This window comes from Canis lupus, chromosome 13 (assembly GCF_011100685.1).
Source record: "Canis lupus familiaris isolate Mischka breed German Shepherd chromosome 13, alternate assembly UU_Cfam_GSD_1.0, whole genome shotgun sequence".
Lineage (NCBI taxonomy): Eukaryota > Metazoa > Chordata > Mammalia > Carnivora > Canidae > Canis > Canis lupus.
The window spans coordinates 27,544,018-27,569,053 of NC_049234.1; the positions used below are offsets into that span (position 1 = coordinate 27,544,018).

At 51.5% G+C, this 25,036-nt stretch overlaps 1 protein-coding gene across 3 annotated transcripts in view; it reads right to left on the reverse strand.

The window, feature by feature from the left end:
* CYRIB (CYFIP related Rac1 interactor B) overlaps positions 1–25,036 on the reverse strand; it is a 147,707-nt gene that overhangs the window by 120,777 nt on the left and 1,894 nt on the right. The window lies entirely within an intron of this gene.

Consider the following 25,036-nt stretch of genomic DNA (forward strand, 5'->3'; position numbering starts at 1 on the left):
TACATAAAATACACCTTGAATTAGTTTCCTGTTACAATGACCACAAATGTAGCAGCTTAGAACAACACAAATTTATTATCTTAGAATTCTGGAAGTCAAGGGGACACGTGGGTGGCTCAGTGGTTGAGTGGCTGCCTTTGGCTCAGGTTGTGATCCCTGGGGTCCAGGGATCAAGCCCCACGTCGGGCTCTCTGCACAGAGTCTGCTTCTCCCTCTGCCTGTGTCTCTGCCTCTCTCTATCTCTCAGGAATAAATAAATGAAATCTTAAAAAAAAAAAAAAAGATTTCTGGAGGTCTAGAATCCAGAACAGGCTTCCCTGGGTTTAAATCAAGGTGTCAGCAGGCCCACAAATCCTCCAGAGCCTCTGGGGGCGAACGTGTTCTCTGGTCTCTGGTGGCTGTCGTGTCCCTTGGCCTGTGCCCCACCCCCATCTTCAAAGCCAACAGTGTGGCATCCTCATATCTCCAATTCTGACCCTGTTTCCATCATTCACCTTGTTCTCTGACCCCAACCTTCCCTCTTATGAGGCCCACTGGATAATGCAGGGTGATTTTCCCAGCTCATGATCTTTAACTGTGTCACGTCTGCGTCACCTATCGCCAGATAAGGTAATATATCCACAGGCTCTGGAGATTAGGGTGTGGATATGATTGCGAGGCCATTATTCTCTCTGCCATATGCCTCAGTAAAGCTGTTATAAAAAAAAAAAAATTGCCAGTGTAGGACATGGCCAGCAAGTAGGGCTCATGCAGGTGACGTGTCTAGAACCTGTGCCACTGAAGAAGCCCCTGGGAGCCCTGTCCCCGGGCACCATGAGCAGCATTAAGTGCCCTTATTTTGTCTTCAAAACACAGGAGGGAATAGGGCAAGAGAATATGGGATCCTGACAAGAAGACCTGGACAAATGGTCAAGATCTAGATGAAGGAGGGGTTGAGGGGGCAGGGGAGGAGTGCCTCCTGCATGCGCGCACACACACACACACACACACACACACACACACACACACACCCTGCCCGCACACCACGATCAAGTCTAAGGAAAAAGAGATGTCTGCATGAATCTAAGTCTCCGGGTGTTCCGAAATTTCCATTTCATTGATTATTTTAAAAGAACCCAAATTGAGTCAGTCCCCAGACGATCTCAGATTCCGGCAAGCACCTGAGTCAGTATGTACGGAGCCACCACGCCATACCATACTCATTGTGGGAGTGGGAAAGACTGGACCCAACTCTGCTCTGCTCCAGGACCTGCAGGCCTCATGCCCTTCCCTGCTCACACCTCAAGGTAGGCCTGCCCAGGGTCACCCCTCAACACCCCTACCACCTTGTCCCTATCAGGGTTAGGGCGTTCCAGCAGATAGGGGCCTTCTGCTATGGGGGGCCTTCCTCCCCACCTCTTCTACTAGAGTCCACTCCCCTAATTCCTGGCACAAGCAGGCACAGAGGGTATTCAGTAAACACCTGCAACCATACAAATGGACATACTGTAGATGCGTGTTTTATATATGAATACATGTTATTTGTAGTGTATGATGGGTATTCAAAAAACACTTGTTTTCATATACATGTATGTACGTACAGGTGCATGTTTTGTATATACAGACAAGTTTATATGTACAAAAGCACGTTTTATACATAGAACATAGATGCTCAAAAAAAAAGAACATAGATGTTCAGTAAATGGTTTCACATACACATATACGCCTATGTATGTTCATACGTGTGTACATATACATATATACAAATGGAGGAAGAGGTAAAGAACAAGACATGGTTCAAAGGCAGAGCAAGCTAAGGAGCCAAAATGAAAACTCTAGGAGGATAGACATTATGTCTCTTCAGTTCTCCACTGTATCCCTAAATTTTATTTAGCACAGTGCCTGCCTGGCACTTAGTAGGTGCTCAATAAATACTGGTTGAATGGATGAATGGCCAGCCTAGGTTCATTCAATGAGCATTTACTGAGCAAGTACTTACCAAGTTCCGGGTGTGGGGCAAGACTCTGGGAAGCCAAGGTGAACAAACAAATAGAAGTAGTCTCTACCTTTTGGAGGGGGGCAGTGGGGAGACCTAATAGGCACCCCAGCACCACACACCACATACAAACGAGAGGAGAGCTCTGAAGGGAAGGTACAGGGTCTTGGGATAAAAGGGAAGATCTGATACAAGAAGGTGAAACTGAGGAAGGAGGCACCTGTCCTGCAAAGACTCAGTGACACAGCAAGCAGAGGGAACAGCATGAGCCAAGGCTGGAAAGAGGCCAGTTCTCCGGGGAACGAAAGAAGCTGGGGGATGACCGCAGGCGAGGAAGAGCAGGGGGCCACAGGGAACTCGGGAAGCAGGGCCCGGAGCCTCAAGACCTTGGGTTCTGTTTAGTTTTTCGGTGACAATAGAAAGCCATTGAGGGTTTTCAGCAAAGGGTCTGATGTACGTTTTCAGTAGGAGCAACTGAAGAACAGAAGAATGATTTAGGGGGTGGGGGGGATGTCCCTCCGGGGGAATGCCAAGTTGTCAAAGAGTGAGAAGAACCCCACTGGCCACCCTTGAACAACACTCAGAAAGCTAACATGTGACTCTGCCATGATTGATTCACTTCGTTTTTCCAGACATTTAGTGAGCACCTAGCATGTACCAGGCACTGTGATGAATGCTGGAGACACTGAGGTGAAGGAGACACAGGCCCCTTCCTCCAGGAACCTAAACTCTCTAAAGTCTAAGATCGGCCATCAGGGCACAGATGAGACAAATCGGCCTCAGACCAGTATTTATGAAAGGGGGGAGAAATTCAGCCCCTGAATTGACACAGTGTCCTTTATTTCCGCTTTTATCATTTATTTATTTATAACCCTGCATCCTTCCAAAAGAGATTTGGGATAACTTGCAACACGAGAAAGGACAGATGAAGAGAATAAACAGGAAGAGAAAATGACAGTGGGAACAGAGCAAATAGACTGAAACAAGGGACCTTAATGGCTGCTGGTGATTAAGCACAAATTTGGCTCTGAGCGCCCTGGCAGTCACAGCAAAGAGATATAAAGGGGAAGGGAGAAGAACCAGCTTTCCCCTCTGGTAGCACAGCTTTTCCTGGCTGTCCCTAAACTCTAAAAATCAAAGATGGGACCTACTGTGGGTGGGGCATGGAGGTGAAGGCAGGAGGGGTGACCTAGGGTAAAGTCACACCTGCTAGTTCATCTTGTCCACCACCGACTCCACATCTTCCCTTACCCCTGGGCTCCTCATCTAGTCCTCCTGGTTGCCAAGCTAGAGACTGATGTGTCTTAATAACTTGGTCTTTCTCACTCCCTCCCCATCACTGACTTCACACATTAGACACAAGTTCTATCTGTTTCATCCCTGGTTTTCTTTTTCTTTTTCTTTTTTTTTAAGATTTTATTCATTTATTCATGAGACACACACACACACACACACACACAGAGAGAGAGAGAGAGAGAGAGAGGCAGAGACACAGGCTCACAGAGAAGCAGGCTCCACGCAGGGAGCCCGACGCGGGACTTGATCCCGGACTCCAGGACCACACCCTGGGCCGAAGGCAGGCGCTAAATCACTGAGCCACCCAGGGATCCCCTCATCCCTGGTTTTCAAATCCATTCCCTTCCTTCACTGTCCAGCATCACTGCCTTGCTGCTGGCTCCCAGGCTCCTCCTCCCAGTGTCCCTGCCTCTAGCCTGGCTCTTTTCCACAATATCCCCAGAGATTTTTCTAGAAATCGTGTCTGGTTGCTTCCCTCTTCTGCTTACAAGACTTTCATGAGTATTCATCCGCCCTGGCCCACTGGGCAGCAGCCATGTGGCTTGGGCAGGGTTGACCATGTCCTCCTTAGAGGCGGCCCTTGGCTGGACCCTTAACCTAGCAGCACAGAGCATTCTCCTGCCCATGGGGTTTGGCTCCAGGCTGCACACATAACCTAAGAATTGGAGAAGAGAAGCAGATGTGAAGGCTGGAACTGCTGAAGCTATGTCAGCACCACGAAGGAGGGCAGGGCTGAGAGAACAGAGGAATGAGCCAGGGCCCAGAGCAAATGCCCCCTAAAGCCTGTGTACCTGGATATTTCAGTTCCACATGCTCACTAAGTTCCTATCCTCACTGACTTGAGTTTACTGTTATCAGCAACCAGATCTACTCTCCATAATCTCAACGTGAAGTACACACTCCTTAGCGTGGTGTGTAATAGAGGTCAGCACACTCCAGCTCATGGGCCAACCGAGGCAAGCCATCTGCTTTTGTCAATAAAGTCTGATGAGAATATAGCCATATGCAGTCACTTATGGATTGTCTACGACTGCCCAGGTGCTCCCATGGCAGGGTATTCCAGCTGTGATCACGCAGCCCACACTGCCTGCAAATTTACCATCTGGTTCTTTACAGAAAATGTCTGCTGACCCCTGGCCCACAGGTCACCCGCATTCAGCCTTCTGCTTTCCCTTCCAGACTGACCACCCACCACCCCCTGCCTCCCCTCCCCCCCATTGCAAGACCTGTCACCTCCCTGGTTTGGTGATGCTGAGCCTTTTTTTTTGCAAAATTCCTCCCAGCTATCCAGATGGTCTAGCTAACTCCCTACATCCTCCCCCCACCTCGGCTCAGGCATCGCCACCCCTTTTCTGTGGGTCCCCCGTGCAAACACGGCACCTTTGCCTGGCTCTATTCTCCCACCTGGCTGAGCACATATAGCCCACTGTGTTCCCGTCTCCACCTCTGGCCTGCAAGCCCCTCACTGTCCAGGATCACAGATTCTTTATTGCTGCATCCCTGTGCTTATCAGCGCAGCATGACATGACACACAGTAGGTGGCTGATGTCTACTGCCCTGAGCTGCAAGAGACCGAGTCTTCAAAGGATGTGCATGGGCTGGCTGGTGTCCACAGCACAGAAAGGGAAGAGACAGGAGAGCATCCGATGCAAGCTCGCCCATCTCACCACATTTCCAAGGTCCACGTGACAGAGGCGTCCCTCACTGCGGCCTCAGCCATGCAGCTCGGTGGGGGTTATTGATTAGAGACAACAGAAGTCGCTGATGACTATTTTATGGAGAATAGGAATTTGATGAGAAAATAATGAAAAGCCCCGGAAGCAACAGGCAGGCTGGAGAGCTAGCTTGGGATAAAGGACCAAGGGAGACTGGACAGAGGGGAAATGTGACCAAGGCCACGCCACAGGACATCTGCTTAAGATGCTCGCCAATCTCAACTGGACTCCCAGTTCTGAGGAACCGCTCACTGGCCCTGCTTCACCGTGGGGCTTGGCCAGGACCAATGTCCTGTAGCTGAGGGGAGGCAAGAAGAAAGAATATCTGGTCTACCTCAGCCTTCATACTGAGAGCTTTGCCCCCTTCCAAGACCTACATGGTGGAGGTTTCCCCTAACGGGAAGGCAGGCAGGATGCTGAGCACCCCAAAATACAGCAAGTGTCCACGAGACACACCAACGCAGCAAACTGTGGAAATTACGTAACTGTAGATCCATGAGCCCTTTCTCTCCATAACTGGTCCCACAGAGGGGACTCAGGAACTCCCAGGGTGGCAGCAGTGAGGGAGAGGCCCCTGCCTGTGTCTACATAGCACCAGAGCCAAGTGTGAACAAAGGAAGTGTTTCTTCATCTCTCACCACAGAGAGCAAGTGTCAAGCAGAATTTCAAGTATCTGCTATTGCAAAACATCTAAAGCAGTAGCAAAAGGTCATTTTCCAGAAACAGCCCTCTCCCTCCACCGCATGAACACACGGAGCTGCAGATACATTCTGGACAACTTCATTTCCATGATCTGAAATTCATTCATTCATTTGTTCCTTCATGCATTCATTCATTCTGCAAACTGTCCCAAGGCCCAGATGGGTCAGGTCCTACGCCGGGTACGTGGGTTTCAAAGAGGCATCTGTGCCATCCTGGACTTCAGAAGTCCAGTCAACTAGAGGAGAGGCCAGAAACAAAGTGACTTCGGCTTTGGGGATGCGATGGCAGCTGTAGTGGAGAGTTAGAGGTGATCTGAATGAATATAAGCTGTAGGCCTTTTTTAGCATGTTCCAGGCATCACTCCATGTCGACACACACACACACACACACACACACACACACACACACAAAGGAGCTACCCCCTCAGTCAGCCACCAGCCCTAGGACCACGGTCCAGAGGACCAGGGCTGCATGTCTAAATCTGGATCCTATTAGAAGGGCTGCAGGCTACTGAGCTGGTTAAAAATGTCAAGCCTTGGGCTTCCTGGGTGGACACACCCCAGGGCACGCCCTAGCTCTTGCCAACAGTCGGTCCTTAGAAAACAGGTAGATAAAGTTAGTCTCAGGTGCCCCTGTTCTACCCTCCACACATGAGGATACCAACACCTGCCACTTGCACTATTTTCCGGTGTATTAAACCCTTTTGCACATTCCCTCATTCAGCCTTCACTGAGCACCTGTTTCTATGGGAAGACCTCTGCTTGGAGCTAGGAATGTGAAGAGTAATAAAACACAGCCCCTGCCCTTTTGGATGCCTCTTCCTCTGGGAAGCCCTCCTTGGTCTCCGAGGCTGAGTCCAACATGCCTCACCCCATCATGGGCTCACAGCCTCCCTGTATCATCACTGGCTGTCAATCAAAAGTCCCCGGCCTAGAGGAAAAAAAGGGGCTCTTGGGCCTCACACATCACTGTATCCCCAGGGCCTACTCTACTGTGGCACACTATGGGGGTAGAATGAACACCTGGGAGCGTGAGTTAAGAATCTGGCATCAACCTCCCCACTTTGTTTCTAGATCAGGAAGTTTGTCCCTGACAGCATGGATGCTGGCCTCTAATCCCACAATCTTCATACTAAATTCCACACCCACTTGACACCCCAGCCCACTTCTGGGCTCTTCCTCTCCCCAGGAAACCACAGAATCCCATCCACCCTCTTGTGATCAATTTATGGTGAGGATTTTACACCCTCACCTTCCCTCTGGGCATTTTTTAAGATACAAGGAGACAGGGCCCGTGATTAAAAGGAAAAAAAAAAAAAGGATGCCCAACGATGGAATGTCAGGCACTCATTTATTCATTAAACAAATATTTACTGAGCACCCACGCTAGGCTCTATCCCAGGGGCAGAGAAGCAGAGCAAATGCAGGCCAAAATCACTGGCTGCCCTCGAAAGTCGTGAATGCATGAAACCGTGTGTTGCAAAGTGGTGTCCCCCTGGTGAATGAGTGAAGGAGTGAATGAACTGCAGGGAATGTCAAGTGATCCTAGCAGATAATGTCAAGAATTAACTGGAGCTGAACGGGGGCGAGTGATCTGCTGTAGCAGGGGAGAGACCATGTGGCTCTTCACCCGCAGGTCACTCTACAACCATCAGGGTACCCCGGCCTCCCTCTATTCTCCTGTCCACATCCGCAGTGCAAAACACATGGATAGAACAAGGCTCTTCTTCTGGCCGCTGCTGGCTTCCTAATTAAAGTCAAGGATCTGTGTTTACTCAGGATCTATAAACACACACCCAAAAGAAGTGTTTAAGAGAAAGCAGATGAAATGTGGGTAAAGACGAGCTAATAAAATCAGGGGAAGATGCTGTGAGTTTTCAACCATGGCTGTGATTAAACAAGCCTGGCAGGGAGGATGCTTTGAGGGCCAAAGCCCATGGATGTGTGCAGTGCCTGCGTTTCCAGGGAAAATGCAAACCATAACTTCCTGCAGAATTAATTGGTCCCCGGTGAGAGATTCGTGCTAAGTTCCCCTGGACCATGCAGCGAATGTGGCTTTCCCTCCCCGCTCCTGCCACTAGGTTGTCACACAGCTTGTCAAGACTGCATTTGAAAATTCGTGGATTTGCAGGTCAGCTGAGGACAGCCTTCGGTAGAGAAACCTGTGTTCCTCATGAAGTGTCAGAAGCGGAGGCTGCCTCCTTCCAGAACATTCACTGTCACCTCACTTCCCAAGGCATTATTCTCATGTGGTCACTGCACCAGACACCTAACTGACACCTGCCCACAAACCATGTCCTTCCTCAGTCCAGGGAGGAAGCTGGGCTGTGGAGGAGCACCTCTCTTCTGAAGTATGGACGAGAGTCTGGCCTGAATTCAAAAGCAGGTGGCCAAGATGGAGAAGAGCCTGGAGCCCCGAGGATCCCCCTGGAAGTGGGTGACTTCCCAGGGATCAAAGTGGGCAAATGAGGGGTGCTGCCCAGAGCCCGCCTTAAGGAAACCCTAAAGAACAAGTTTCCACAATTAAAGACAACGAGGAGGGGGTGAATGAGGCCCAGAAAACAGTCCATGTCTTTGATTAAGCCCTGATGGAACTCCGCATCACTGCTCTAATCTGGCTCCCTGGGGTTCTGCTGGCTTTGCAATGTTTTCAAAGAAAACAATCTTAAATATATGCTATCCCCCCCCCACCCACCCACCCAGCCATTGCAGAGAGAGACTGGCCTGCTGCCTCGTCCCCCTCTTTGGAGCACTTTCCCAAGTGAGTCTTTAACAGCACACAATGGCCCTTTTCTGCTGAAGATGATCTTTCTCACCAGCTTCTGCACTCAGCAGGCCCAGTTCCTTTATCAGAGTCTCAGTTTACCAGTGGTTTCCTGCATGTGAAGCTGAAGCCAATCTCCTTGGACTGACACCAGCCCTCACAAAACCTGATAACACTGAAGCACTCTCTGAAAACTGACTTGGTTTTAATCCCAGAGTAGAGTCTATCCTGAGTCGACTCCAGACATACCTGGATTCTGAGCCATTCTGAGCATAAACGATCACCAGCACCACACACGGCAGGACTGCTCCAAAGCTGAGCTGATCCACCCATTCACACCTTGTAGTTGCTTGGACACAGGCTTGCCTGCTTTTGCACACGCTGTTCCCTTTGTCTGAAATGCTATTCCCAGCACTGGACTTCAAAACTCTAACTGTCACCTTCTCTAAAAAGCTTTCCCCAGGCCCCCCCAGGCAGAGTTCACTTCACACATCCTGAGTGTGCAAGCATGGCCAAGCACAGGGCTTAGCCAGATGTATGGAGAGGAGAAAATTCTAAATGTGGCTAGAGACTCTCCCAGGTGAGCATCTTCAAATAACCTCTTGCTTGCAATTCTATTTTATAAGTTTTACTGTAGGGCAGCCCGGGTGGCTCAGTGGTTTAGTGCCGCCTTCACCCCAGGGTGTGATCCTGGAGACCCAGGGTCAAGTCCCACATCAGGCTCCCTGCATGGAGCCTGTTGCTCTCTCTACCTGTGTCTCTGCCTCTCTCTCTCTCTCTCTATCTTCATGAATAAATAAATAAAATATTTAAAAATAAATAAGTAAAAGTTTTACTGTGCAAGGGGCACCTGGGTGGCTCAGTCGGTTAAGCGTCTGCCTTGGGCTCAGGTTATGATCTCATATGATCTCAGGGTCCTAGACTTGAGTCCCATGTCAGGCTTCCCTGCTCAATGGAGAGTCTGGTTCTCCCTCTCCCTCTCCCTCTCCCTCTGCCCCTGCTCCTGTGCTCTCTCTAGCTCTAACTCTGTCTCAAACAAATAAAATCTTTAAAGTAAAAAATAAAAAAAGTTTTACTGTGCAGTATTTAAGATATACAAAAACATATATAATCCTAAATCAAACCATCTCTTGTGCCCACCACCCAGCTTAAGGAACAAAATATAATACATACAAAGTCTCCGGTACCCCACCCCAATCATATTCATCCCCTCAATTCCCCAGAGGTTAAGTACTAACCTGAATTGGGCGTTTATCACTGCTGTGCATTTCTTTATACTCTTACCACATAGGATTACACCCGTGAAAAAATGCGTATCATTGTTTTCCAAGTTTTACAATTTTTATAACCTTGACGGTTTGCATATTAACACAATGACTTGTTTTCATGTCCATCCCCTCCCACAGTCCAGGACTCTATGAGCTGGGCCTGCGTCCTGCTCATCTCTGTCTCGGGGCACCTGCCCCGAACCCTGGCACACGGTCATGCTTACTGCACACTTATTGAACATATGAGGGGAAGAAGGAAAAGAAAAGAGAGGACAGAGTTTTGCTCACTGGACCCAAAACAGGATTGGGGAGAGGAGCAGAAGGCTTTCCCATGAAGTTGATCTGCAGCACAGCCTGCTGAAAGCGTCCTGCAGTTTGTAGACTCCAAAGGTACAGGGACCCAAGAAAGACAGGGCTCCAAGTTGGCATTTACTGTGAGAACAGAAACCATAGTACTGTCCCCAGCACACAGCAGGGGTTCTGGATGCGTTTTGTGAATGAAAGACCATTCCTGTGGATGAGAAAATGGAAAGTCTAGAACAAGACAGTACAACTGGCCTGGAGGACACCCACCTTGGGGACCATCTAATAGAAAGGACGGTCCTCACTCATGGAGGACCAGTGTCTTCCTTCGCTCAGCTCCACAGGAGAAGCCCCGGACTGCACACTGACTTTCTCCCTCATTGCACAACACAGCCTCAGGTGGCTTCCAGGAGCTTTAGAGGAAACCCAGAGAGGGTCATTCAAATGGGAAGATGCTTAAACACACAAGGGGGTGGCAGGAGGGAACAGAGAGAGGAGGACAGTCTATATGGGCACCATGAGAACAGGCCAATTTTTAGACTATAATGAATACCAGCTTTTAGAATAAAGGAGAGATGAGGCCTCAGTAATGCTCTTTCCCTTACTTACTCTGTGCCTTTGACTTTCTGAATTGCCTGTCAGCCTGAAATGTTCCTGTAAGGAGACCGCCAAGTGGAGTTTAAGAGCTCGGCTAAGAAATTCAGTTCCAACTCTGGTCCTGACCACCTGTGCAGCCTTAGATCACACAACCTCTCTGGGCTGCAATCATTCTGCAAACCCTCTTGGAACAAGGCTACAGGGAGCCTGACCCGTGGACCTGAAACAGACCAAGGCCCAGTCTCAGGGCTTGGCAATGTTTGCTGGCAAAGGCCACAGCATCGACACAAAGCGCTGCACAGATGGGAAGTGTTGTGATTAGACTTTACCTGCTGTCATAAAAGCCTCCTTCTGACTTTCTCATCTTCCTTTCTTTTTTTCTTTAAGATTCAAGACCTAGAGTTTGGTCAAAGTAGAACAGAGAGCCAGGAAGCTCATCTTAATTCAGTGCTGACAATACTCAGCTCAGCTCAAACTTGGCAAAAATGCCTTCTTCCAGCACATCTATTCATAGACGTCTGTTCCTAGAGTTAGCTCTCAATTATTCAGTCTACCAGAGGAACTGTCCCATGCTCTGGGAAAGGCGTGCAGGAGGGCAGGAAGGAGGGGGCACAGGGAAGAAAGAGGGGAGAGGAGAGGAGAGCGGGAGAGGCCTACGAAAGCTCCTCCCTCCTACACCCCCCCCAAAGCAGACATAGCCCCCTGGAAGGGGGCAAGGTGACAAGGCCCTGAGGGTATGGTCATTAGCACAAGGACATGGGAAGGTGACAGACATATCCCCCCCTCACTCCTGGGTAAGGAGTGCTTCCTGATAGCCACTCCACAGGTGAAGAGTGAGAGGCTGGCAGGGGCCAAGTGGCAGCTAGACGCAGTGGCACAGCTGGCCTGGGGCCCAGCAGAGGCCCCCTGGGGAGCCCCCCAACCCAGACGACAGGGAAGTGCAAGCGTGCAGGGCCCAAGGCTTCAACCTTTCCCCAGGGCTCCACCTTCCCCTGAATCTCCTGTCTGCTGAGCTGAACGCAATCTCCCCGCCAGGGACTGTGGGTGCCCGGCGCACCTGCACAATCCCCTGCTGTCGCCAGCTTTCCACTCTGTGCTCTCAGGTCCTTGGCTTTCTGTCTCGGACCCTGGACCCTGCAGCACGGGGATGAGGCATGACTCAGCTGGGGACACCCAGGGCCAGCCCAGCAGGTAAGTTCACTCACCCGAGGCAGCACACCTGCCCGATCTCCACACCCTTTCCTCCGCCAGGTGCTGGGAGCACAGCCCAGGTGCCCGACAGGAGGACAGAGGGTGCCGGGAATGGGGAAAGCGAGGGATGTTCCGGACCCTCAATAAACATCTGTGTGAGATGCTAAACCGTGTCCCCCTTCATATCTAAACACAGAACCCCATACACACGCACATTAAAGATCACGAACCATGGGCTGTTATGTACTTTTTTAAAAAAGATTTTATTTATTCATGAGACACAGAGAGAGAGGCGGAGACACAGGCAGAGGGAGAAGCAGGCTCTGTGCAGGGAGCCTGACACGGAATTCGATCCCAGGACCCCGGGATCACGACCTGGGCTGAAGGTGGATGCTCAACCATTGAGCCACCCAGATGCCCCAACCCTGGGGTTTTAAATGAACGTTTTTTTGAAAAACACTCTGGGGACACCTGGGTGGCTCAGTCACTTAAGCATCTGCCTTTGGCTCAGGTCATGATCTCAGGGTCCGGGGATCAAGCCTCCTGTAGGGCTCCCAGTTCAGCCAGGAGTTTGCTTCTCCCTCTCCCCCTGTTCCTTTCCCCCGCCCATGCTCTCTCTTTATCTCTCAAATAAATAAAATTAAAAAAAAAAAAAAAACAGAAAGAAGAAAGAAAGAAAGAAAGAAAGAAAGAAAGAAAGAAAGAAAGAAAGAAAGAAAGAAAGAAAAAAGAAAACACTCTGATTTCTGCCACCCAAAGCAGAAAATTAATTCATACCCTTATTCATCAAAGATCCACTTGGCACCTGTGCGCCAGGCACCTTTTGATGCTCGGTGCCTTCCTTTAAAAAAAATGGCTAAGGAGTTTTTAAGCAGAACCTCTCCAAAATGCAGGCAGAGATGACAAGTGGGCTGCATGACAGACATAGGACTTGAGAGAGAACAGCATTTTAAATACCATAGTGACTGTCTGGAAATTTGCAATCCCATAAACGGTTATAGCTCAGCCCCCCGCTGAGGTGCCTGGGGCCGCTCCCTCTGGGTTTCTCAGAAGGCTGACGCATCCTTTCCCTGCCCCCCTGCATCCTGCCACGGAGCACAGGCAGGCGGCAGGTCAAGGGCACTCCCCCTCTGGCTGGATGCGCACAGAAGCTTGCCTCTTCCACCTAGAAGGCGCTGGGCCATGGCTCCTTGGGTCTGAAGCAGCAGCTCACTCCTGCCCTGGCACTTACCTACACACCGCATCACCCAAACGTCTGGAAAACCCTTTGCTCTTCTTTGTGGGCAGCTGTCATTCACCTTACCTTGCCCTGAAAGTAATTTCCATACGACTTGACACGGTGGTGTCCCTAGATGCCCTTGACCCCAACAGCTGTTAACCAGGACGGAGGGCCAGGGCGGTGAGTCTTGAAAAGTCACAGGCCCCCTGACTTCAGGTGACCTCCTTTATCAAAGGGCAACAGTGGCTCCTTCCCCATGAGCCTAGGAGGGTCTGCTCCAGGGTGGCGACTGCACTCAAGAACTGCTGGCTGTCTTTCTGTCTCTTATCAGGCCTGTTAGTACTTTCACCTCAGGGATGTCTGGGCCTAACTGCTCTGCTGTATTCTATTTACAAAGTGATCTCAACATTGGTTTTTCTGTCTTTCCCTGCACACAGTAGAGGACTGGGTTTCGTAGAAAACAGGAGATGAGACAGGAACAGAGAAGACAGGAGGAGAAAAGGTTTCCTTCCAGTAATATCATAACCACGTTGCAGAAAATGCATAAAAGAGAGAAAGGAAATTTATCCATATTCATATCCCCCAGCACAGCCTCGGACGCCATCTTGGTGTGTATTTCCTTCCAATCTTTTTTCCTAATAAATAGGAATAAAGTAATTGGTTTTCTCAGTTTCCCCCCAGACTCTTAAGCTCTCACCTCAATGGCTATAGGATAACTGATCTGAGTACTTAGTAAGTTTCAGACACTTAGGTTACTTCTAATTTATTATGTTATTGTAAGAGAAGTTGAACTGATCATCCTTTTTTTCTTTTTTTAGGATTTATTTATTTATTTTAAAGGGAAAGGGAGGGATCCCTGGGTGGCTTAGAGGTTTCCTTTGGCCCAGGGCATGATCCTGGAGACCAAGAATTGAGTTGCACGTCGGGCTCCCTGCATGGAGCCTGCTTCTTCCTCCTCCTGTGTCTCTGACTCTCTCTTTCTCTCTCTCTCTCTCTCTCTATCATGGATAAATAAATAAGTAAATCTTAAAAAATAATAATAAACGGAAAGGGAGAGAGGAGGCATAAGCAGATGGAGGGGTAGAAGGAGAGGAACAAGCACACTCCCTGCTGAGCACAGAGCCCGATGCAGGGCTTGACCCCAGGACCCCAAGATGGTGACCTGAGCTGAAACTAAGAGTCAGACGCTCACCCAACTGAGCCCCCCAGGCGCCCCCTGAGCTGATATTTATGCAACATGTTGTCCACATTTTTAATTTCTCCTTTAGGAAAGCTTCCAAGAAATAGGTTCACTGGGTCAAATGTTCCAAATATCTTCATGGCCCTTGACATAAATTGCCATGGTTTCCCAGAAGGGTCTTTGGAGGACCCAGTTAGCCACCAGCAAAAAGATACAGGTGACTTCACAGGACAGTGACACTGTTCACAGGCATCATTGGGGTGGGGACAGGGGCACCCACTGGGTTTTCTCTGCAGTGAGCTCTACTGGAACATTCCGGCCTCTGCACATCAGCACATGCACTCACAGGGTCTTTTCATCTCCCCCTTGTTGAGTGGGAGCTCCATAAAAGTATAAGAATTAGCTCCAAAGTGGAATCAAATACTCCCTCCCCCCATCCCAACAGCTACTTAATATGAAGGGGAACAAAAGATCAGGTTCCTTTTCTTTCAGTTTTAGGTGTCCAAGGTCTTGAGACAAAGATCAATTTACCTGTGGGAGGCATGTTTCGACCACCTTCCTAGTCATGAAGGGAGGTGCTGGAGGAAGGGGGCTGGGGACACTCCAAATAGGTCATACCTTGTTTATTCCCCCTTTACTTCTGCAAGGGGGAGGTCTAGGGTAAAGTCACAAGTATGCAAATGTCGTTTCTCTACACTTCCCCTGCATTTCACCACTGAAACTTTGAGAAACGCTGCTTGGGAAAGAGAAGGTCCCACTGGGAGGCAGTGCCTCGGGGACCAGGGTCACCTCCCAAGGCTGGGGTCCCTCATGGGCCCAGGAGCCCTTTCAGATCAACTCGAGATGGGGGCATTCAAACACAACCTTGAGATGTGCAGCATCAAGGGCAGTCATAAAGGTCCTACTCTGGGGGCTGTTGTGACCAGAGACTTTGCTTTCCTTTTTTTTTTTTTTTTTAAGATTTTATTTATTCATTCATAAAACATACAGAGAAGAGAGGCAGAGACGCAGGCAGAGGGAGAAGCAGGCTCCATGCAGGGAGCCCGATGCAGGACTCGATTCCAGGACCCCAGGATCATGCTCTGAGCCAAAGGCAGACACTCAACCCTTGAGCCACCCAGGTGTGGCATTAAAAAAAAAAAAAAAAAAAAAAAAAAAAGAAGAGTCAAGCCTCTCTAGACCCATCCTATCTACTAGGTCTGACACACAGGACAGCCGGTCCCCAAAAAAGTCTCTCTGAAGTTAATCACACTCAAGCTGGAGAGACCCTTGGAATACTCACATGCATATATTATGTATATATGTCGCCCAACACCAACCAGATCAGGACAACTGTGTGTTCTGAAGACGTCCCCGACGCACGACAACATAAATGGAATCATATCACATGCTACTTTAACTTAGCTATATTCAACTCTACTCAAGCAACCAAACCTTTTTTTTTTTTTTTTTTTTAATAAATTATTGGTTGGGGGGATCCCTGGGTGGCTCAGCGGTTTGGCGCCTGCCTTTGGCCCAGGGCGCGGTCCTGGAGTCCCGGGATCGAGTCCCGCATCGGGCTCCCGGCATGGAGCCTGCTTCTCTCTCTGCCTCATTCTCTGCCTCTCTCTCTCACTCTATCATGAATAAATAAATTAATTAATTTTAAAAAATAAATTAAAAAAAATTATTGGTTGATTAAGCGTCCAACTATTGGTTCTGACTCAGGTCGTGATCTCAGGGTCGTGAGATTGAGCCCCACGTCAGGCTCCCTGCTTAGCAGGGAGTCTGCTTGAGATTCTCTCTGTCTTCCTCTGCCCCTCCCCCCACTCACCTGCCCACTCTCTCTCTGATAAGTGAATACATCTTAAAAAGAATAATAAAAGTTTAAATAGTGTAAAAGTGTATTTTGCCTATTGGATTTGAATTGTATTTGGGTTTTTTTCTTTTTCTTTGGACATCGGACACTACTGTTTATGCCACACGTTTACTCCTACATGTTACTGCACAGCATCACAGACACAAAATCATGCATATGCAAACGATCCCTCAGGGACAATTTGGGAGACTGTCCGAGATCATTTTCACCATGCTGTCTGACTTCTGAAAGTCATGATTGAGATGTGACTCTGCTATGTAAGGTTTTCTCTCTTTCGGGGCTTTTAGGTTGTGAGGGATGTGTCGTCTGTTAGGTAGTGGCAGAGAATCAGTCTCGGATCACAACAGGAAACCAGGCCTCCCAGGCTGGCAAACACTGGGGGGAGGGCCCCTGGCTTTATAACCACCTTTACAAAGTTGTCTGGGCACGAAAACCCGCCCTCGCACTGGGTCCCAAGCCGGCTGTGCAGCCCTTATAGGGCATTCCTCTCCTTGGCCTGCTCCCTCATTCTTTCAAAGAGTGGCCTGGATGATTCTCAAACTGCTGTGTGACCCCCGGGCAACTCACATTATCTCTCTGGGCCTCCGCTGGTTGTCTACACAGCTCCCACGTTGGAGGAGAATCGGCACTGCCCAAGTGGGATTCCCAAAGCTCCCCCTATGTTGAGATGTTGACCTCCTCAGCACTTTGGGCAGGTGACCCCGGGATCAGTCACCTCCAGCTAGGCAATGCTTCCTCTTTTATTGCCCATCTCCCAAACCACACCTCACAAATCTCTTTCCTAGGGGAGCCATGCCCCGAAAAAGCCTGGGGAAGGATGGGACTAGGTGATCTTCAATGTCCTTTCCATCTGAACACCAGCCACCCCACCCCTGGCACTCCCAGAGTTAGAAATGCATGGTACAGGGGCAAGAGAGGACAGCACCTGGAGGTTCTCTAACTGGGTCTGTAATGGGGACCTCTGCACCAGAATCACCTGAGAGAGCTCGTTAACAATGTGGATTCTTGGCCCTGCCACCCAGGAAGCACACCACGTTATGTCAGATGAAAGGGATACTGCGGAAGATGGAACACACGCATAGAATGTTCTGGCTACTTCACACAGTGAAAATGGATGGGAGGAACAAGCAGAAGTATTAATGCTGTATCTGCTGACTTTCTCAAGGCTACAACGATCAGCGTCCAAACATTGGATTTTCCTTTCAAATTCAACCCCCCCAAAGCATGAACCCACAGTACCGATCTCCCCCCCCAAATCTTTCTCTTGTGAGGGTGCCCGCAGACCACGCGACATGCTGCAAATCCCAAGACCAAATGCAACAAGAGGTGTATTAATAGTGTGAGTCAGTTTCACACTGAATTTACCAAAAAACCTCACCACTCAAATTAGCCCAAGTCATCCATCTACTTCCAAGAGTAGCTATAATTTCTGACCTTCCTTGGCTGACCGCTCGTAGTAGGTAGTGTTGGCGATGGTGGTGGCTGAGATGCCTACCATGGAAACCACCCCCTTCCAGCAGCATCGGCCAGCCACAGTGGCTACTCTTTGTAGCCTGCACCCTTTGGAGATTTCTGGAGTTATGATCGAGGTTCACTCGAAAGAGATAGTCAAAATAGCGGTGGGCACTGAAGCTGGCGGGTGTGTTTTCCTTCTAGCTCTGAGTTTTCTCAGCATCCTCACCTGTGAGATGACCTGCCTCACACAGTTCCTGCGAACGAAAGAAATCAAATATGCAAATACACACAATCCATGCTCAACAGGGAAAGCTGTGGTCATTTCAGGGGAGACCAATATAAAACAAAATCACTAAACCCACAACATGATGCTCATGGGCGGCTTACGATTTGGGGAGGCTTTTGCTTGGCCATAAATGCCTGCACAAAAGGCTGGAAATGCTGCCTCAGTCTCCTCTCCCGCCCCGCTTCCATCGGCCCGCTGCTCTGTCCCCTCTGGTGTCAAGTGACTGCCCCTGCTATCCTGTCCCCAAACCCAGCCAGAGAGCATCTCCAGTTCCTGGGTGGCGGGGGCACGGGTTGGCGCAGGGAAACAGAGCCTTCCTTCTCAAGTGGCACAGGCCTTAGGGGCCTGTGTGGGTGGCAGCGGGACACACACTGTGTCCCCCACACACCCATCACAGGGCGTAGCACACAGTAGGTGCTTGCTTCATTACAGTCACGGAATAGCAGGACGGATCCGGCTCCTCCATTGCGAACTGAACACTGAGAGCGACGAAGGCTTGCTCAGAAAGGACTGGAAGACGTCACCCGGCTTTCATTCACAAGCCCGTGTGATCTTGTGCACACAGCCTGGCCTCTGGGGCCTCTGGGGCTCAGAGCAGTACGCAAAACCAGAGTTCAGGGGAGCAGAGCAGACATTTTAGGATGTTATTGACCGAGTTTCACTTCCACATTGCCTTCTGCATCCTGCTTCAACTCTGGTTTTGAGCAAAGCTGGGGGCCCTGCAGAGACTCGCGGGAAAAGCCTCCGTTATCCGGCTCGCTCTCCCCGAGCCCCAGCCCCTGAGGCTTGTGTGGATAGCAGACCCGGTTTCAGCAGCACCTCTCAGACATCAGGCCGCGAGCCAGGCACATTCAGACATTTTCTGATGTAAGAGCCACAACAAGCTGCAAAACAGGCGCTGTGATGCCAGAGGAGGTTGTGCAATCTGCAAGACTCCACAGCTAGGGAGCGGCTGCAAACCGAGACGCAGCTGACCCGGGCCACCCTGTTCTGCACCAGTGTCCCCTGTCACAGGAGACCCCCCCGAGGGCCCAAGCACAGCGTCCAGTTTTGCATAAAGCCACCGCAGCAGTTGGACGTTATCTTAAAGAAACGTCCGCTTCCCATGAAATTCATACCCTGCATCTCTGCCAAGAGGATGGCCCTGGCCTGAAACTTGCACTGGACAAATCACTTCTCACTCACCTGTGACTAGGTCCTGGGAGAAGGAGGGGGGCTTCTGGGGAGCATTTCCACCAGGAGGCCAGCTAGCAGCTCTCATGCACATGACCTGAGTCCTTCCAACCCTCTGGAGAGGCGGGTGTACTTAGCCCAGCTTCACCGTGACAGTCCTGGCTCAGCAAGGTGAGGGACTGGCCCAAGGTCACACAGCCGGTGAGTGGCAGGGCCAGGGCTCCTCGAGTTCCATGCCGTGGCATCGTCTGCTGAGCAGGCACTGGGTTTAAATTCCCAAGAGCTCCGGGTGGCCAGACAGAGCCAGTCACATGAGGCTCCCCAAAGCAGATGAGCAACGGCGGCACTCGCTGCCCAAGCCTCCTCTTGCCCTTGACCCCTCCATGTAAATGCACCCCGCTGTACTCCCCACATCGGAGGATGCTGGGGGAGTGGGGAGCGGGCCATCAGCCTCTGACGGCATGTGAACTCGACCTGTCACTTTTCCTGTGTTGGACCTTCTTTCTCACGTGGATTTAAATGCTCTGTCCTCTGCTGGAGGAAGGTCACCAGCACTGGCACCGCTGAGCTGGGGCAGGACATCCAGCCAGCACCATCCACTGGGCTGGGGCTGCCTTGCACTGAGGCCTGGCCCAAGGCACTCACAGGCAGATACCATGGAGCCATGCGGAAAGGCCGGGCTAAGACACAGGTTCCAGGCCTGATTTGGCTTCTTGGGCAAGATGCTTCCTCTTCTGGGTCCCAGTTCCCTCCTGTTAAATTAAGAGTGCTGGACGCCTAAAACCTGACATCTGAGCTTGAGCTTCCTGCTCAATCCTCCCAGCCCACAACCACGTGTGAAGGCCTGTTGTGCTCACACCTCTTCCCTTCCTGCCTCAACAGTTGAGAGGGTATTGGCTTTGTGGTAGATGAAGGAGGGTCTCTTCTTGCCACCCCTCTGTGTTCTCTCTGTACTCTGTCCTAGGCCTCCATCTTTTTAATCATATGGCCAATGGGCACGGCTGCCTCTTCCACTAGCTGAGCTCTCAACTGGCTTAGGGCCCTTGGGTGTCATTCATTATCAGAGTCACAACCATGTGAGTCCAGTCCTGAATGAAGGAGGGGAGGGGGGCCTCCAGGCTCTCCCTACTCAAAGTATGGTCCATGGCCCAGAGCTTCCCATGGGAAAGAGTAAGGAATGCAGAATCTCGGTGCAACCCCAACCTCTGACTCAGAATCTGCAAAGGAACCCCCAAGTGATTTTGGGGCACACTCATTGGGGAAGCACTGCTCCCAGATGCCCCCCAGCTCTCACCTGCCCCCATCCCACATCCTTGGCTTTGACCACCTAGAAGCCTTCCAACCCGTGGGCCTTAGCGGGACTTACTAAAACATGGCCTGTCATTAACCAAAAGAGATTTGTCTTAGGAACCTTCTAGAAACCTGCCAGGGACTCTCACAAACAGGATCTGAAACGTGCAGGCCCTAGGGTCATTCCTGGCATGTGGTACCCACTGCCACCCTCCCCCGCCACTGAGTCTCAAGGAAGCTCAAGCAGCTCTCAAAAATGTTGAGGTCCCTTACCCCTGGTTCTGTGGATTTGGCTACTGTCACCCTCACCACCCATCAGCCCCTATAAACGGACTCAGGTGTTGGTGCAGAGCCCAGCTGCCAACCCACACCCCGCAGCAGAGACAAGGCAGGCCACCTGCCCCTCACGGACCCTGTATCCATGCTCAGAAAAAGCTCTTCCCTCATTCTCTACTCTTGACACTTAACGAACTTGGAAAGAAAAGTAACTTTTCCAGGGCAGCCCTGGTGGCTCAGCAGTTTAGCGCCTGCCTTTGCCCCAGGGCGTGATCCTGGAGACCCAGGATCGAGTCCCACATCGGGTTCCCTGTATGGAGCCTGCTTCTCCCTCTGCCCCTCTCTCTCTGTCTCTCGTGAATAAATAAATAAAATCTTAAAAAAAAAAATAACTTTTCCAAAACATGTTTCCAGTTTTTTAATAAACCCTGCAATTCCTCTAACGGTTTCAGATCATCTTAAATATTTATTAATATCACTCTCAGCCACACTTCTTTAAACAAATCTCCTCATTGACTTCGATTATTTATATATTTACGAACACGATGTCTCCTTCCCTCGGAGCAGATGGCAGCTAGTAAGTCTTTGGAAAGGAGAAAAAAAAAATCAATGGGACAGAATGTAAACTCCAGTGACTCCCTGATTTACTCTTCTTGACAAGCTCCGGTACATTTATCTTCCCATTCAGTGGAAGTGCCATACGCTGGAGAGTCAACACCTGGTTTGGGAGAGCATCGAGCCTTGAACCGGAAAGGAGGAAGAAGCTCCCAGCGCAGGGCTCAATTCCCAGTGGGAACTGGAGCCCTGTTAGTGGAGGGATAGGACAATGGGACAGGGAGATGGAAAGAGCTAGGGGAGCGGAGAGAGAAACCTACACTGGGGAGCACCTCCTGTGTGCCACGCACGGTGCTGGGAGGCCCTCCACGCGACCTCAGAGTCCATCTTCACAACAACCCTCATGTAAATGCTGAACACCCAGGGAGAGAGGACAAACCTCGCCCAAGGTCACAGGGCTAGGATGCAGCAGAGCCAGGATGGGAACCCCGGCAATATACCCGCACGGCCCCTACAAGTAGAAAAGGATGACAGGAAAAATGTAATTGCCTTAACCTCATGCATTCTTGGCTACGAAGTTACTCTCCTGCTTTCAGCCTGGTGAGGCCGAGCACTCCTTTTCAGACCCATCAAAAACTCCATTCCCAGGACACCTGGGTGGCTCAGCAGTGGGATCAAGTCCTGGGATCAAGTCCCACATCGGGTTCTCTGCAGGGAGCCTGCTTCTCCCTCTGCCTCGGTCTGTCTGCCTCTCATGAATAAATAAATAAAATCTCAAAAGAAAAAAAAAAAAAAAACTTCATTCCCCAGCAACAGGAACTCTGTCCATCTGTGAACCTGAGGGACTCAGGTGTTGGTGCAGAGCCAGAAGGGGTCCACAAGGAGGTTGTGAGTGCCACGGAGCACATCAAGGGTTAACTTGATGAGAAAGTGGGAAAAAAAAAAGACCTTTGCCCTCTGAAATGGATGAAAAACACCATCTTAATGATGCTTTCTTTATGGGGCCTGTATCAAGTGTCCCAGATAGGGAAAGTGAGAAAGAATAAAATCAGCCACATACCCCTCCCACCTCATTTTACTTCTCTGGAGAAGGTCCAAGTCAAGCTAAAGCCGAGAACCGGGTCTGGCCTTGGAGAAGCTCCAGGTGAGGAGACGCGTGATGATCGCCACTCATCTGGGGTCTCGGCTGCGGGGGCTACACTGCTGCATGAGCAACACTCCCCCCCCCATCTACAAATGAGAAGGCTGAGGCTCTGACGCCGGGGGGGGGGGGGGTGCCACGGATGGGCAGGGGGAGGCAGAAGCGGGTGCATGGATATGGGTCTTGCCCTCTCACTCAGGAACCTGCGAGTGACCCCCGGGGGCAGGCGGGGATGGCTTGGCCTGTTGGCAGACGGGGACCGAGTGGCCCCAGTTGCAGAGCCCTCCCGAAGGCCACCTGGCCGGCGCAGGGAAGGTAGACCCGCTTTTAGCCCGATCTGTCCCCGACACAACACGGCCCCGCGCAGCACGGGCTGGAAGCTGGTCTCCCGGAAGACGGCCAAGTCCCAGGCTGCCGGAGCCACGGGACAGGGGTTCCTGCACGCGGGGAGGTGGCAGCAACGCTGAGCACGAGGCCACCATCTCTTGGCACGGGCGTCCTCTCAAGAGTCCCTCCTGTCACGGTGTCTGCATCCCAAAGTAAGAGCTGTCAGAGACAGGGGATTCCAGACCCGGGAATCGAGATGCACCGGGGAGGACCTTTCAAGGTCATGCGCAGGCCAGGGTCAAGGTCACCCACAGGCCAGGGCCCTGCCCTTGAGGTGCGGACCGGCGACCGTACCTCCGTAAAGGGCGGAGGAGAGAGTATCTTGCTCTGGTGCATCGGTCACAAGACGTGGCCCCAAGCATATGCCGGACAGCCTGCCAGGTGCCAGGGGACCGCCAAGGGAGCAGAGCCCACGGGGCGGAGGGGGAGCACGGCTGCGCGTGGAAGCCAGGTGAGGATCCCGCACCCGCCACCTCCTGGAGGAGGGTCTGGGGGCCAAGTCCCACACTCGCTCCAAGTCTTATAAAATTAGAACAAAACCTCTGCTTCGCAGGTAACCGTGACCAGTCTCTGCATCTTAAAAATGCATCTGCACGTGTCAAACTGCGGGCGGCTGGTGCGTGAAGGTGCCTGCGATTGCTCCTACAATAATAGTAGCACCCAGGCTCACCTCCTGCCCTCCGGATGTGAGGGAAAAAAAAAACAAACCCACAGCTAAGATCCTACAAGAGGCGCACAGAAGGCTTTGGGAGCTGAGATAGAAAGGACGGAAAGCCAAAATTACTTGAAAATCTCCCACCAAAGTGAAGTGCAGACACCTTTAACTGAAGGCCATTTCCAAGGTCCCCCACCCACTGACCCCTCGCCTTAACCCAACCCAGTGTCTCTCTTCCAGCACACACACTGCTCCTCCCCGTGCCAAAAGTCTAGCAAGATCTGGAAAATGTGAACTCCAACATGCCTCCCCAGGAAGAAAGCTCAGGCCCGCAAACCACTCCTGCACGCCCCTCCGAGGAAGAAAGCCACCACTCCCCCAGCTGCCTCCGTGTTTACAGGAACCCCCCCAAGTCTGGGAAAACAGCCCAGCTGTGAGCCCTGGCAACCCTCCTCGGACAGTCATCTGGCGGTGGCAATCAAAATGATGCTTCCTTTTCATTTCCACAGAATGCAATCTTTCAGGAATAGGAGAAGCTCAAAGTCAGAGTTTAAGCTCCTTCTCACAAGGAATCAATATTTTCACAAGATAATCCGCCTCGGGGAGGGGATGGATTACACAGATCCCAGGTGGCAAAATGTGGCTCTCTGGGGATTGTGGGATGGATGTTCCCGGGCAAGGAAGCCAAAATGCAGACCCACCCCCACTCATTTCTCAAAATTCACGAGCCAGGTCGTCATTCCGCAAATATCTACCCAGAGCCTCCCATGCGGCCAGGGACCAGCCAGGGACCCTGTGTAGGCGGTGGGGATGCAAAAATTGGAGGGGAGGCCAGTGACAATGACTCTTTCCATGACTGCGCCCCCTCCAGGCCAGGAAATCCACGCTCACTTTCCCTAGGCCCTCCTCAAAGCACCCATTTTACAGACAGCCCTCGACCACCCAGAGAGGGTAAGCGGCTTGTCCAAGGTCACACAGCTGGGAAGGTGGCAGGGCCAGCAATCAAGCAGAGGTGCAAAGTCCACGTGACACTCCCCAGCGGTGCCTCCTTCCCGCTCAGCCCCTCCCCCATCGGCTCCATTTCTTGCAGCAGGGTGGGGATCCGAGCCGCCGCCCCCTCCTCCGACCCGGGAAGTCCTCGGCCTCGGTTCCTCTTTCCTCCCACCCTCAACACTCAGGTTCGAGACCCACGCTGTGTGCGCGCAGCCCCAGGAAAGCCCTGCAGGCTGCAAGGGCATCCACCCGATGGCCCTGAACTTCCATTTAAAAAAAAAAGAAGAGAAAAGAAAAGAAAAAGATGATGAAAAAAAGATAAAGGGCAAAGAGGAAGTGCTCTCTAAACACAGGCGGGTGGTTACCCCAGGAGGAAGTCTTGAGGCCATTGGAGATTTTGCTCAGCAGCCCCCCCCCCCCCCCCGCTTTAGTTCCTCTATTCGAAGCGCCTGCATCTCCAGCCGCCGGTGCGAGTTGCGCGGGGGCTGCAGTGCGCGGGGCCGGAGCGGACCCTGCACCCTCACCTGGCTCCCGGCGCTGGGGGGCGGGGGGTCACCCCGAGCGCCCCCTCCCGCCGCGCGCTCCCCGCAGCTGCGTGCACGCCCCCGCCCCCGCCCCCCGCGCCCCCGCGCCTCTGCACCCGCACCCGCTCCCGCACCCGCTCCCGCGCCCGCACCCGCGCCGGGCGCAGGCGGCTCCGGGGGCGCGCGGGCGAGCTGGGCGCGCTGGGGGGGGGGGGGGGGCGGCGGGGCCCCGGC